Source organism: Montipora capricornis, chromosome 7, assembly GCF_036669925.1.
Source record: "Montipora capricornis isolate CH-2021 chromosome 7, ASM3666992v2, whole genome shotgun sequence".
Taxonomy (NCBI): Eukaryota; Metazoa; Cnidaria; class Anthozoa; order Scleractinia; family Acroporidae; genus Montipora; species Montipora capricornis.
Window position 1 is genome coordinate 4,127,665 of NC_090889.1, and position 12,500 is coordinate 4,140,164.

The 12,500-nt window shown below is 38.1% G+C and overlaps 2 pseudogenes; one reads left to right on the forward strand and one right to left on the reverse strand.

The window, feature by feature from the left end:
* The window catches only part of LOC138057973 (uncharacterized), a 6,143-nt pseudogene extending 871 nt beyond the window's left edge, over nt 1-5,272 (forward strand).
* An 870-nt stretch (nt 5,273-6,142) lies between these two features.
* LOC138055368 (uncharacterized) lies at nt 6,143-8,628 on the reverse strand (annotated as a pseudogene).
* Between the last annotated feature and the right edge of the window lie 3,872 nt (nt 8,629-12,500).

The following is a 12,500-nucleotide window of genomic DNA, read 5'->3' on the forward strand; positions in this document are numbered from 1 at the left end:
CTGGGTGTAATAAATTATCATATCTGAGTCGAAACATTCAAGATGGCGGTCTCTTCGAGTGGACCAGAGTATTTGTCAGTGCTTCGCCGAGTCGGATTTTCTTTGAACAACGGCAATTTTCCGTCTGTAAATTTAAAACGTCTCCAAATGAAGTGTTTTGAATATATTCTGAAAGGCCAGGATGTTATTGGAGTCCTACCAACTGGATTTGGCAAGTCAATACTTTTTCACCTTCTACCGCATTTCATTCCTGTCAAGACAAGCAAGAATATAGTAATTGTGGTATGTCCTTTAAACTCCATCATTGAGGACCAGTTAGAAGAGTTAAAAGCTCGTAGAGTAACTGCTAATGTACTACAGCAAGATTGATCTGGTCGAGAACTTGTTCGGAAATGAACACGAAACAAGTGAGCACGTTGACGTGGAATCAACAAAGATTCCTCAAGATGAAGTTAATGGGAACACCTCAATTGTATTTTCCCATCCAGAGGCTCAGTTAAGTACAGAAGGACGACATCTGATGGGAAGTAAAGTCTTCCAGGAAAATGTTGTCGCCTGTGTTGTTGATGAAGCTCATTGTGTTGAATTATGGTAAGTGTGTGAAATATTGATTTCTGTCAATGTCTTTCTGACATTAGTGTCCAAAGATTAAATCATGCACGTACGTCTTGGAAAACTAAAACACGATTACGGCACTGGAAGTAACCATAAGCATAAGCATAAGCATAATTTATTCACGATGAAAAAATAAAATATAAAAAATACATCATGAAAAGGAAACACGAGGTTGACCCTATAACGTTTCCTGGAATTAAAAACTAAAACGAGCATCATAATTACATATTTACAAATTTACAAATTAAGGAAAGACTTCAGTCTGGTTTTAAAAATGTTAAAAGATTCAGCTTCTACTACGTGCAGTGGTAGGTTATTCCAATCCTTTACTATACGAACGAAAAATGAGTATTTATAAGGATTTACTTTTGCGCTTTTCACAAATAATTTAAAAGGATGATTAGCACGTGTCCGGGTATCTAAAGCTAGTTCGAAAAAGTCACTAAAATTTAAACCATTTAGGCCAAATACGGTTTTATAACACTCTACAAGGGAGATGTAGTGTCTGCGTTTCTCTAAAGTGGGCCATTTTAGAGTTTTGAGGCGGTCTTCATACTCCATATCTCCTCTTCTTTGACCTAATGCAAGGCGCGATGCTCTCCTCTGGACTTTTTCGAGTGCTAGGATGTCCTTGACCAGGTATGGACACCAGACTGGAACGGCATTTTCATGAACAAGTCGCACTAAGGACTTATACAGGGTAGAGAAAGCTTCTACATTTGAGGGCCCAAGAGTTCTATAAACGACACCCAAGATTCTATTTGCCTTGTGCACAACGGCGTGAACTTGGGCGCTCCACGATAAATCAGAGGAGATAAGGACTCCTAGATCTTTCGAACACTTGACAGACGTAATACTTGATCCCATTGTATAGGAGGGGACCGACCTGTCACGGCTGTGAGTTATACGCATCGATTCACATTTCTCTGGATTGAATCTAAGCTGCCAGAGGGTCGACCAGTTCGCCAAACGATCGATATCTGTTTGAAGGGCTTGAGTGTTGTTTTCAAAATCGGTGATCTCTCTGTACACCTTTGTGTCATCAGCGAACATTTTGATGGAAGACAATATATTAGATGATATATCGTTAACATAAATGAGAAATAGAATAGGTCCCAGAATTGTTCCCTGGGGTACTCCGGATTTAACATGGTCCACGAGGAGAAGGTACCACGTACCACCAAGTGTTGTTGGCGGTTTGTCAAAAAATTTCTAAACCATTTCAACAAGTTACCCTCGATTCCATAACCTTTCAGTTTGAGGAGCAAACATTCGTGGGGAATCGAATCGAATGGTTTAGTGAAATCGAGGAATACGACATCTGTAGGTGTTGATTTGTTTCTAGATGAGGCCCAGTCATTGTAGCAGGTAAGTAACTGTGTCACGGTTGACTTGGCTTCAAGAAACCCAAACTGAATTGGGTTAAAAATATCCAGATTTTGCCAAAAGTTTACCACACGCTTTTTTACAATCTTTTCACAGACCTTACATGCTATGGAAGTAAGTGATACTTGCCAATAATTTTCTCTGTTAGTTTTAGGCCCCTTTTTGTGGATTGGAACGATGTCTGCTTGTTTCCAGGCGTGTGGAACTGAACCAGTGGTGAACGATGCGTTCATCAACTTGCAAAGCGATGGAGCTATCTCGACAGCACATTCTTTTAAGACGGGTGGTGGTAGATGATCCGGCCCAGGGGACTTATACGCGTTTAGATTCTTTAGAATACCCGAAATTTCATTTGCATTACAAACAATGGACAACAGCTTAGAATTAACCACATTGTTGAATACAGGAAAATTAGTGAAGGACTCAGAGGTAAACACAGCGGAAAAATACGAATTCATACTTTCAGCGATGCTCAAATCGTCCATGAGAGTAGTGTTATTTTCTTTGAGTGCGACGAGATCATTAGTTCCTTTTCGAATCGAGCAAACAACCGAGGGAAGAGAGGCATCATGTTGACTTGTGTTTACTGCGTTGGGCATATCATGCCGCGGACCAGGGTTAGGATGAACATCTCCGTGCATAGCAAGAAGAAATAAATTGAACTGAGCTGTGTGAGAAGCGCAGTATAATACTCGTTTTCCAATGAACTTGCGTCGAAAGACGAAGACAAGATGGCCGCTGTTGGAAAAATACCACGTGTAGAAGCGATGTGGACCTCGTAACTGGAAACTTTCGATGACAAATCCATCACAGTCACCACAACGGACTAAATAGTGATGGTCTGCATTTACGTAGTTGTTAATAGAGTACAATGTGAAAGTGTAGAGAATATACCATACCAAAATGGCCTTGCAAATGTTGAGCGACCGCCGCATTATGGCTTTGCAAATAATCTCAAAACTTATTTTCAACTTTGAAAATAATCTGTTAGTAAAGGAAAAATATCAGCAGGTCTTCCTCTCGCTCCTTGACTCGTCATGCAAAAAATACGTATCAGTAGTACAGGGCTTGTATACGTTCCAGTTATTGCTTTGTCGGACAGAAATTTGGTTCGTCCATATACTCTACATTAGAGCAGAGAGTTACGTTGTGTTATTTTCTCAAGGCAATGCTGTTGGTTCAAGAGAAAATGTCACAGTCAAGTATTTGCAAATGTTGTATGTATTATTGAATGTTTGAATTTTAACATATTTCATCTAAAGTCTCGAATGGCTTGTGAATGTTGTATTTAACTACCTGACAATCAAGAGACTCTTATTAAAGACAATTTACTATTCACTTGTACAGCCTTATTTTGATTATTGTTATGTTGTATGGAGTGACTGCTCCAAAACACATGCTGACAAATTACAAAAGTTACAAAATAGAGCAGCACGGATTATTACTAGGGCTGATTTCTCTATTCGATCATCAGCAGTGCTAAATTCTCTAGAGTGATCTAACTTAGAAGAAAGAGAGAAAAGGCAGTTGTTAATTACGATGTTTAAAGTATTCAATAATAATTGTTTGACGTATCTTCAGGAGTATTTTCATAGAACCTCACACGTTCACAATTATAACTTGAGGGCTTTGAACTATGACTTCCAATTACCACCACCTAAAACAAATCTTCTTAAAACTTTCTTTCTCTTATCGAGGTGCAAATGCTTGCAACCAACTGTCAAATCAAATACGCGAGACACCCTGGGACACATTTTACATTGCTAGGACACATTTTTACATGGTTTGTTTTGTATTGTTATATAGTAAATTATGATTGTTATTAATTATCACTATTGTTTAAATTTCCTAGATATTAAATAATATTTAGTGCTAAGTTGTCATTTTAAATTTATATCTTGTAATTCTTACATGGCATGTCTGAAAACCAGCTTGCTGAGCCATTTCACTGTGTTTTAAATAAAGTTGATTGATTGATTTTAAGATGATTTACCAGCTAAAGTTTTCCCTTTCTTTTTCAGGGGTGAAGGCTTTAGAAAAGACTTCAAAGACCTGTCAGTGTTGAAGGCATTCTTTCCTGATCTACCCACAATGGCTCTGACAGCAACAGCACCACCTCATTTGTTGAGGGACTTGCAACAAAGTCCACGTTTGAAAAGTGACTGTAAAATTGTTGCACTAAACCCTAACCAAGTGAACATCTACCTTGACAAGAAGGTGCGTCTAAGTAATCACCATGGGAACAAAAGTTATAACCAAATCCTTGAACCCGTTGCAAAAGATCTAGCACTTAAAAGAGAAAACTACCCAATGACAATTATCTACCTAAAACTCAAATACTGTGGATATGCTTATGGGTTATTTGAAAGAGTATTGGAGGACAAGCAGTATGTTGGAGAAACCACAGAACCCAATGCAAGACTGTTTGCACAGTTTCATGCCTCCCAAACCAGGCGCATGAAAAAAGACATAATATCACAAATAAAAAAGGAAAATTCAAGGGTCAGGGTGATATTTGCGACATCAGCACTTGGTATGGGGGTTGATGCTCCTCATGTGGTGGAAATCATTTGAAGCTTACATGCAAGAAATTGGTCGTGCTGGTCGTACAGGAATTTCATCACATGCTACAATAACTCTGATATTGGAAATAATAAAAAGCATATAGAAGAGTCAATGAAATTCTATTGCAGAGCAGAGGACACTTGTCTGAGGAAACTCCTTCTGGATTACTTTGGATTTTCCAGTGTTCAACAAGATAACTGTTGCTACATATGTGATGGAAAGTACAAAACAAATGTAGAGGATCTACCCTACGTCACATTTCTAGCTGACAATAGCCATGTTATCCTGGAAGGATTAATCAAGACTGCAATTTCTGACCAAGAGTCACAAGCAACATCTGATTGCCCCATGCCTTTTGACATTCCTGTTGATAATAATCTGAGTGAAAAAATTATGGAGGGAGTGGAATATGTTGAAACAGAAAAGGACCTGTTGAGGAACTTTGGCATGGAACGAAGCCTGTTCTTCTAAGATCTTTTCACTTATATGCGAGCACACTTCTATGTTGGGAAGTGAAATGAACTCTGATGGTGATTAAAACATAACATAAATAGATAGTGTGAAATGTCATCTGGGATAACAGCTTTCAAGAATTTAAATTTGGGAATGAACTCGAGGACAATTCGTTCAACAACGATTTTGGCACATTCAGCATATCTTTTTCATTCATTTATTACATTTAATGAAAAATTGTATCAAGAAAAAATCTTCAATGTTTCCTTTGGTGTTGTCGATGGGCAAGTGGCTGATGTTGGTTCTGTTTTCAATTAGGTTACTGCAAACAAGTGTAGATTCTCATTATGGAATCCAGGGCTTTTCCCTCTCTTGGACTACAACTACCAGAATTCAGATTGTTTTTCCTTTCTTATTTAAAATTTTGTAATCCTAATGGGGTAAAATTACAATAGCTCTAATGAGCATGAGAAAAGCATACAGGCAGAGATGTATCCAGAGTGCATCATTGCGTCCCAGGACGCAATCGTTTTCCTTTTGGACGCATAGATTATGGAACAAAGAGTCCAATTGGACGCAGAAAAAAAATCGATTGTTTACGAACGTCAGGAAAAACATGCAAATTGCGTATTTCACACGGAAATTGAACATTCCCATTTCTCACAGCGGAAAAATGATCGAGTTCCTTAACTTTCAAGGTAAGCTGTCATTTTCGGATTTTTGTAGTCTTGTCTTGCACATAACTTGTCTGTTTTGAAAATTATGCAACTTTTCTTTGGAGTTAGTGTTAAAATTAACGTGTTGAACATGAAACTTGAATGTATATAATCGCTTGATTATTAACATTGGCTCTGGCAAAGTCACGGCCGCACAGGCCGACGATGAACTGTGTATCGAACGCTTATTTTTATTTACTGTTTTGTTCCTAAATTACCCCAGTACACCTCAAGTGTAGTTAAAATAAATATGCTCTTTTACGGAAAATTGAGATTCGTTTTTTTTTTTTTTTTTGGCTGTGGAGATCTAGATAATTTATCAACTAGAGCCAACAGTTCCTACAGCATACGGATTCCTCGAGACGTTTTCAGATGTGATCGATGGAGCTTTGATAGCCCATACAGTTTGAAAGAAATTGGTCATTTGAAGTACATATTCGTTGGGAGGGATAAGACTTTATATTTGTGCAATTAGAAATCTGAAAGGGAACTGCAGCAGCAATTAAGAGGCAATAGATCACATATTAATTCTTGAATGTTAATTACTGGACCCCCAAAATTTTGCAATGGACCCCCAAATTTTACAAAAAGGGGGACCCCAAATTTGCAAACCTGGATACACCTCTGTACAGGTGTAACCTGAAGGATTCTGGTAGTTGTAGTCAAATGGCATCATCATGCAAATGTTCTTTTATGAAGCACATATAGCCCTCAATTTCATCACAGCATTGCCTATAAAATAGGCTAATATGGTGTCAGATATTAATCATCCATAAGCCTCTACAAAACTACTGTAAGTGACTTTTTCAGTGTTTTTTAATTATTACTTGGCTCCAAAATAGCTAATTTCTCGCAAAGGCTTGTTTTCGTGTGTTAAACTTTGCCCTGTATTTTTTTCACTGTTCTGTGCTCAGTTTTCGAGAAAACATGTTCACCCAAAAAGTCACTCGATAGTTTTGCACAAAGCCCTTCAATTGCTAAGTTGAGAGTTCTTCCTTGTGGTTTTCTAGCCACTGATGAAATTCGACAATGTTGAGATATCTTAGGGGGCATGCTTTGATGTCAGGAAAGCTATCATGAGACCTTGAAGGCACATGAGTAAAAGGATCCAGCCTCATTAGATCATCTACCATTCCCTTTTCATCCTCCAGGGAATCACGAGTGGTGTGCTGTACAGATTTCTTGTGAATCCCAGTGGAATGGTCAAACTGTTCCGTGATGTTACTGATGCCTGTTGTTGCTTTGCACACTTTGCTGATAGAATTTAGGGTTTTGTTTGCCCCCATCCGCTGAACAATGCTTTTGCTGCATCTGTTTGATATCTCCTGCGCCAAATCATCTTCAACATTTCTTCTGGCACCTCCTCTCCAGTTTACAAAGAATCCCCATTGGAACTCCTCAGACAACCTGGGGGTCAACACACACTCGATCTGGGCAATGCTTTGCAAACATTTCTATAGCATATTTGCTATAAGCCCCCATTGACTTAAACACCATTAGCAATAGTTTCTGGTTGATGAGATTTCTGTTGCCATCAGCTTCTGCTGCAGTGTCCATCATTTGCATGATCAAGATTGACAAGAAAATTACACACAGTCCATAGTTTTTCACATAATCCTAATTGCCATGGGACTCATCATTCCCTTTGTGCAGCAAGAATTTGTCAATAAATTTGCCAAAAGCATCATCAAAGTATTTTGTTTTGGCTTCCTTACTGGCATGAGCGATGTTGTCTTCGAATAAATTAATTGTTGGCTTGTCATCAAGCTTTTGCATCCCCTAAAAACAGAGTGCTGCAGTAATAATGTAAGCTCTTCCCACACTGAGAAACAATTCCTCACTTGCTTCAAAGGAGTCTAGCACTTTGCCTGGGGTGGCATTTCTGCGGTTGTAATTTTCTCTAAAATATTTCAACGTTCCAACCTGATTCACTGACTCTGGTTTATGCAGAAAGGAGTTGGAATATTGGAGGAGAGATGCTTTCGTGTGCCACATGACAGGTTTGAAAGGGGAGCAGTGCTCAAACCTATCAGATGGTGTATGTGATCCAGAAAGCAGATCCTTGGCACCAGCAAAACGCACTCTTGTCAACTGATCCCCAGCAAATACAATTTTCATGTCTTTCATAGGATCGTCTGGAGTTGCTTGTGCATGGGCATTAGTCTGTCCAGGTGCTGCCGGGCCAGCAGGTAAAGGCGGGTTATCTGTATGTGGCAGCTCTTGTAACAAACCAGCTTGTACATAAATTTCAGCTATCCATTTCTCGTATTGTCACACAATCTTCATATTTTGCCTCATTAGCATTGATAATAGGCATGCTGACAATGTTTGACTTTTGTGCCATTTGTTCACTATATTGATGTGGAATGTGGTCAGGAATGATACCTTTCAAAAACTTGAGCTTGATAAGGAACTGAAGAATAAGTCGACTAACAACCACCTTAGCAATTTCCACATACTGCTTCCACTCCTGCACATTCAAAGAAAAAGTGGAGCGTGGAAGATCTTTGATGTTCCCCTTTGGATTTTCATTTGGTAAATGGGTGAAGGTGAGTCGGTTCTCTATGAGGTTGCTGGCAAACAGGTGGAGATCTTCATTCATAATGTCCTTTCGCATGCTGCCTTTCAAAATCTTTAAATCCCAGTTATCCCCAGTACAACGAAATACCTTCCCTTCCTTGACCTTACTGACCACAACGTCGGAGAAGTGACCTCCCAGCATTTTCAAGATAGTGTCTCGTCGTCCATGGGACAAGCAGACACCAAGCTTATTCAGTCTCTTGTAGCTGCAATAAGTAAAATTATGATCAAACTTGTAAATTGTATAGATTTGTGCAAAGCCTTTGATACTGTTGACAAACTGGAATACTATGGTATCAGGGGCATTGCACATGATTGGTTTTCCTCCTATTTGTCTAATGGGAGTCAATTTGTTTCACTAGGCCCTATAGATTCAGATTCAAAACAAATTCCATTTGAGGTGCCACAGGGATCTGTACTCTTGCCTTTGTTATTTTTGATATAATTATGTAAATGATCTTCATAAATATTCTAATGTATTTGATTTCCACCTCTTCGCGGATAATAGCAACATCTTTCTACAAGATCAAAACTTACATTCCCTTGAGTTGAAATTAAATGAAGAACTGGAAGTTAATCAATGGCTCTAGTTAAATAGGTTGTCTTTAAATATTGATAAAACAAATTTTGTAATCTTTTGCCCTCCACAAAGAAATCCTCAACCAATTTGCTTAAAAAATTCAGGCAGGCCTGTGGGCCAAACTGCATAGTCAAATACCTAGGTCTTATCATTGATTATAATTTAAATTGGAAAAAACATACACATGAAGTTGCTAAGAAAATTTCAAGGGGCATTGGCATTCTATCTAAGCTTAGACATTTTGTTACTACTGATATTCTAAATCAGTTATATTATTCCTCAGTGTATCCTTTCCTGACTTATGGTCTGATTTCCTGGGGAAACACTTATGCCACAACTCTTAAACCTGTTGTAGTTTAGCAGAAAAAGGCACTACGAATAATAACATTTTCTAATCGAGATGCTCACTCTAGTCCTCTGTTTTCACAGGTAGGATAAATCAAATTAATCAATAATGGATCTTGTGACTATTTATAATGCCCTTTTCATGTTTCAGTATAATCATCATTTACTACCGAAGGCTTTTGACGACTTCTTTTCACCTATATCATCTAAACACAATTATAATACCAGGCTAGTATCAAAATCAACTTATTATATCGATCATGTTAGAGCTAATTAAGGTTAATTTAATTAACATTTTTATGGTTCTTCAGTTTGGAATAATCTGGATGAAGATTTACAAAGTATTTCTTTGCATTTATTTAGACAAGCAATGATGGAAAAATTCTTATCTACCTATGTTTAATGCTAGCTTAAGTATTGTCAATTTACTCTTAGTTTATTACTGTTCAAACTCAAGAATTGTTAAATACTATACTGCTATCTGCTACCATTTTTTTTTGCTTTCTTTGTTTTTAATTTTTAATTGATTGTTTGTTTGTTTGTTTTTTCGCTAAATGTATTTCCCTTAGATTAGTTAGAGTTTTGTATTTCATTATTTCATTATTTATCCTTTTGTCTATTCTATTAGTTGTGTTACAACCAATAATTTATTGAAACTACTTAGCTCGCTTAGTTTATAACTATTCTGAGTGGTTTTTTTCCTGATCAAATTAATGTACTCTGTTGTGTAAAACGTTTTATAATTTGGCAAATAAATGGATGGTTGTTGTTGCCTAATTATCAAAAAGTCAGCAGTCTCAGACAGTTAAAAGTAAAGGAAGGTACTGATCCATAGGAGTTATGATTTCCTAACTATGTAGCAACTACTAATCATTGGTCAGAAGTTAAAAAATTCAGTTTTTCAAAAATTGCAACTAGACTATGGACAGAATTCATAAATGGCAGCTAGTAAATTAATCTTTTATCTTTATGCTAATTATCCTCACTAGCCTCCTTTTAAATCAAAACTTGTTTTCAATTTTTTACATGCTGACGAGACTAGTGAAGATAATTAGCATAAAGATAAAAGGATAATTTATTAGCCACCATTTATAAATTTGGTGTATCATTCGAATTTCCTGAATCTGCTATTAGCCATTCCAAGAGTAATGAGAGTAATGAGTAATTATTCAGAAAGGAGTTTTCCAGTGGTATAAAAAGAATTTTAAAAGCAGGAAACATTAAAGAAATTGGCAAGTACGTTGGTCCAGTTGAACAAATTCTGTTATTATGTATATACGTACAAAAGAAGGAAATGGAGACACTTTTCTAGGGAAAAATTAATTTCAGACTTACTGTATTTATGTACAAATATTGAATTACAAAACCATCGAATGTTTTACCTGTTTAGAGCATCCACCTTCGATAACAAGGACTGTGTTTACACGCTTTACAAGATTTAATTCGTGCCATCTTTCACTCATTAGAATAGAATACAAGAAACTGTATCTGACACGTAAATCTTGTCTTGTGTGTTCGATGCTTTTTTCCTCTCCGGCAACTGCGTTCATCAGATCGACGAGAAAGGTAGATTGCCTTTCAGCTCCTCCCAAATCTTGTCAAACCTGAACTCATTTAAGCTGTTATAATCATTGCCGTACAAAGCTGAGCCTCCAGAACGCTTGCAGAGCTTAGCGCATGCAATGCTAGCGTCTTTGACGGGCAACTTTTGCAAAGCGTCATCTACATTGGCACAGTGCTCCTTCAGAATAACCATCGAATGATCCACCTTCGATAACAAGGACTGTGTTTACACGCTTTACAAGATTTAATTCGTGCCATCTTTCACTCATTAGAATAGAATACAAGAAACTGTATCTGACACGTAAATCTTGTCTTGTGTGTTCGATGCTTTTTTCCTCTCCGGCAACTGCGTTCATCAGATCGACAAGGAAAGGTAGATTGCCTTTCAGCTCCTCCCAAATCTTGTCAAACCTGAACTCATTTAAGCTGTTATAATCATTGCCGTACAAAGCTGAGCCTCCAGAACGCTTGCAGAGCTTAGCGCATGCAATGCTAGCGTCTTTGACGGGCAACTTTTGCAAAGCGTCATCTACATTGGCACAGTGCTCCTTCAGAATAACGGCTAACACATAAACATCCTTTGCGATGAGAGCACGTGCTATCATTTGCTGTTGTTGATCGCTTAAGTGAGACTCTCCATCGATATTTACAGGAACATCATGACTTTGGTTTGGATTCGGTAAGATGATTGCTGGCCCTTGAGAATCAGAGAAAAGCTGCTTGACTGAACTACTAGCGCCTGAGGCACGGCGTTTTTGTGGCTGGCAATATGAGGGCGACATCTCCACACAACGCTTCACAGCGTAGTCAGAGAGTTCTTCATCAGTGTTCTGGAGGCCTCGAACTTTTAGTATGAAGTCATACATCCTGTTCAGGAAGGTAACACAACCTCTGCACAAAACTTAAGATTTCTGTCGGTTTCTGTAATGATTATACCACAACAAATTTCCACTTTCCGACAAAGTTCTTGAGCTTTACCAGCTTTACTAAATATCCTCACGACATGACAACTATCTTTAGACTCAGCACAAAGTGTACAAACAGGATTTCTGGGGAAAATCTTGGTTGGGGTCGCGTGCTTATTGTCCGCCATTTTGAATATGGAATCCCATTTGCAAGAAATTTGAAGTACATTTGCATAAATTACAGAATTTCAACGAGCCAATCAAAAAGAATAATCAACTGGCCGATGCCACGGCCTTTTCCCGCCCACCTTCCCCTCGGCGGAGAAAAGCCCTGGGAACAAGTTTGACCACAAAACAGTGTCTAGGTACCCAATAGCTATCTGAGTGTATTAACATGGGCGGTTATTTAAGCCCTGCTTATGTGCCACCTGTGTGTTTTTTGCGATTTGGAGCGGAAATGGCAGTACTAGTGCACAGGATACCCAGAAAATTTCACTGTGATCACATTTATCATGAAATTGTTTTGGAATCTGAGTCATAGATGACCTAGATTCATGACACCTACTGGAAATGGTTATGGTGCTAGGGCACCAAGTGTAAACATGACCTTACGAGTATTTTGGCTAGATGATGTCTTTTTTTAAGGACTTGTTCTTCAGTGGATATGTTGTCGGCAAAACGTAAATTCAGGGTTGAATCTCAATTCCCCTTGTCCCCTAACTGTCATTATGAATAATTACATCTAGGGTAAGGACAGAAATTTATTTTCAGTGCTGGTTAAAATTTTTTGGC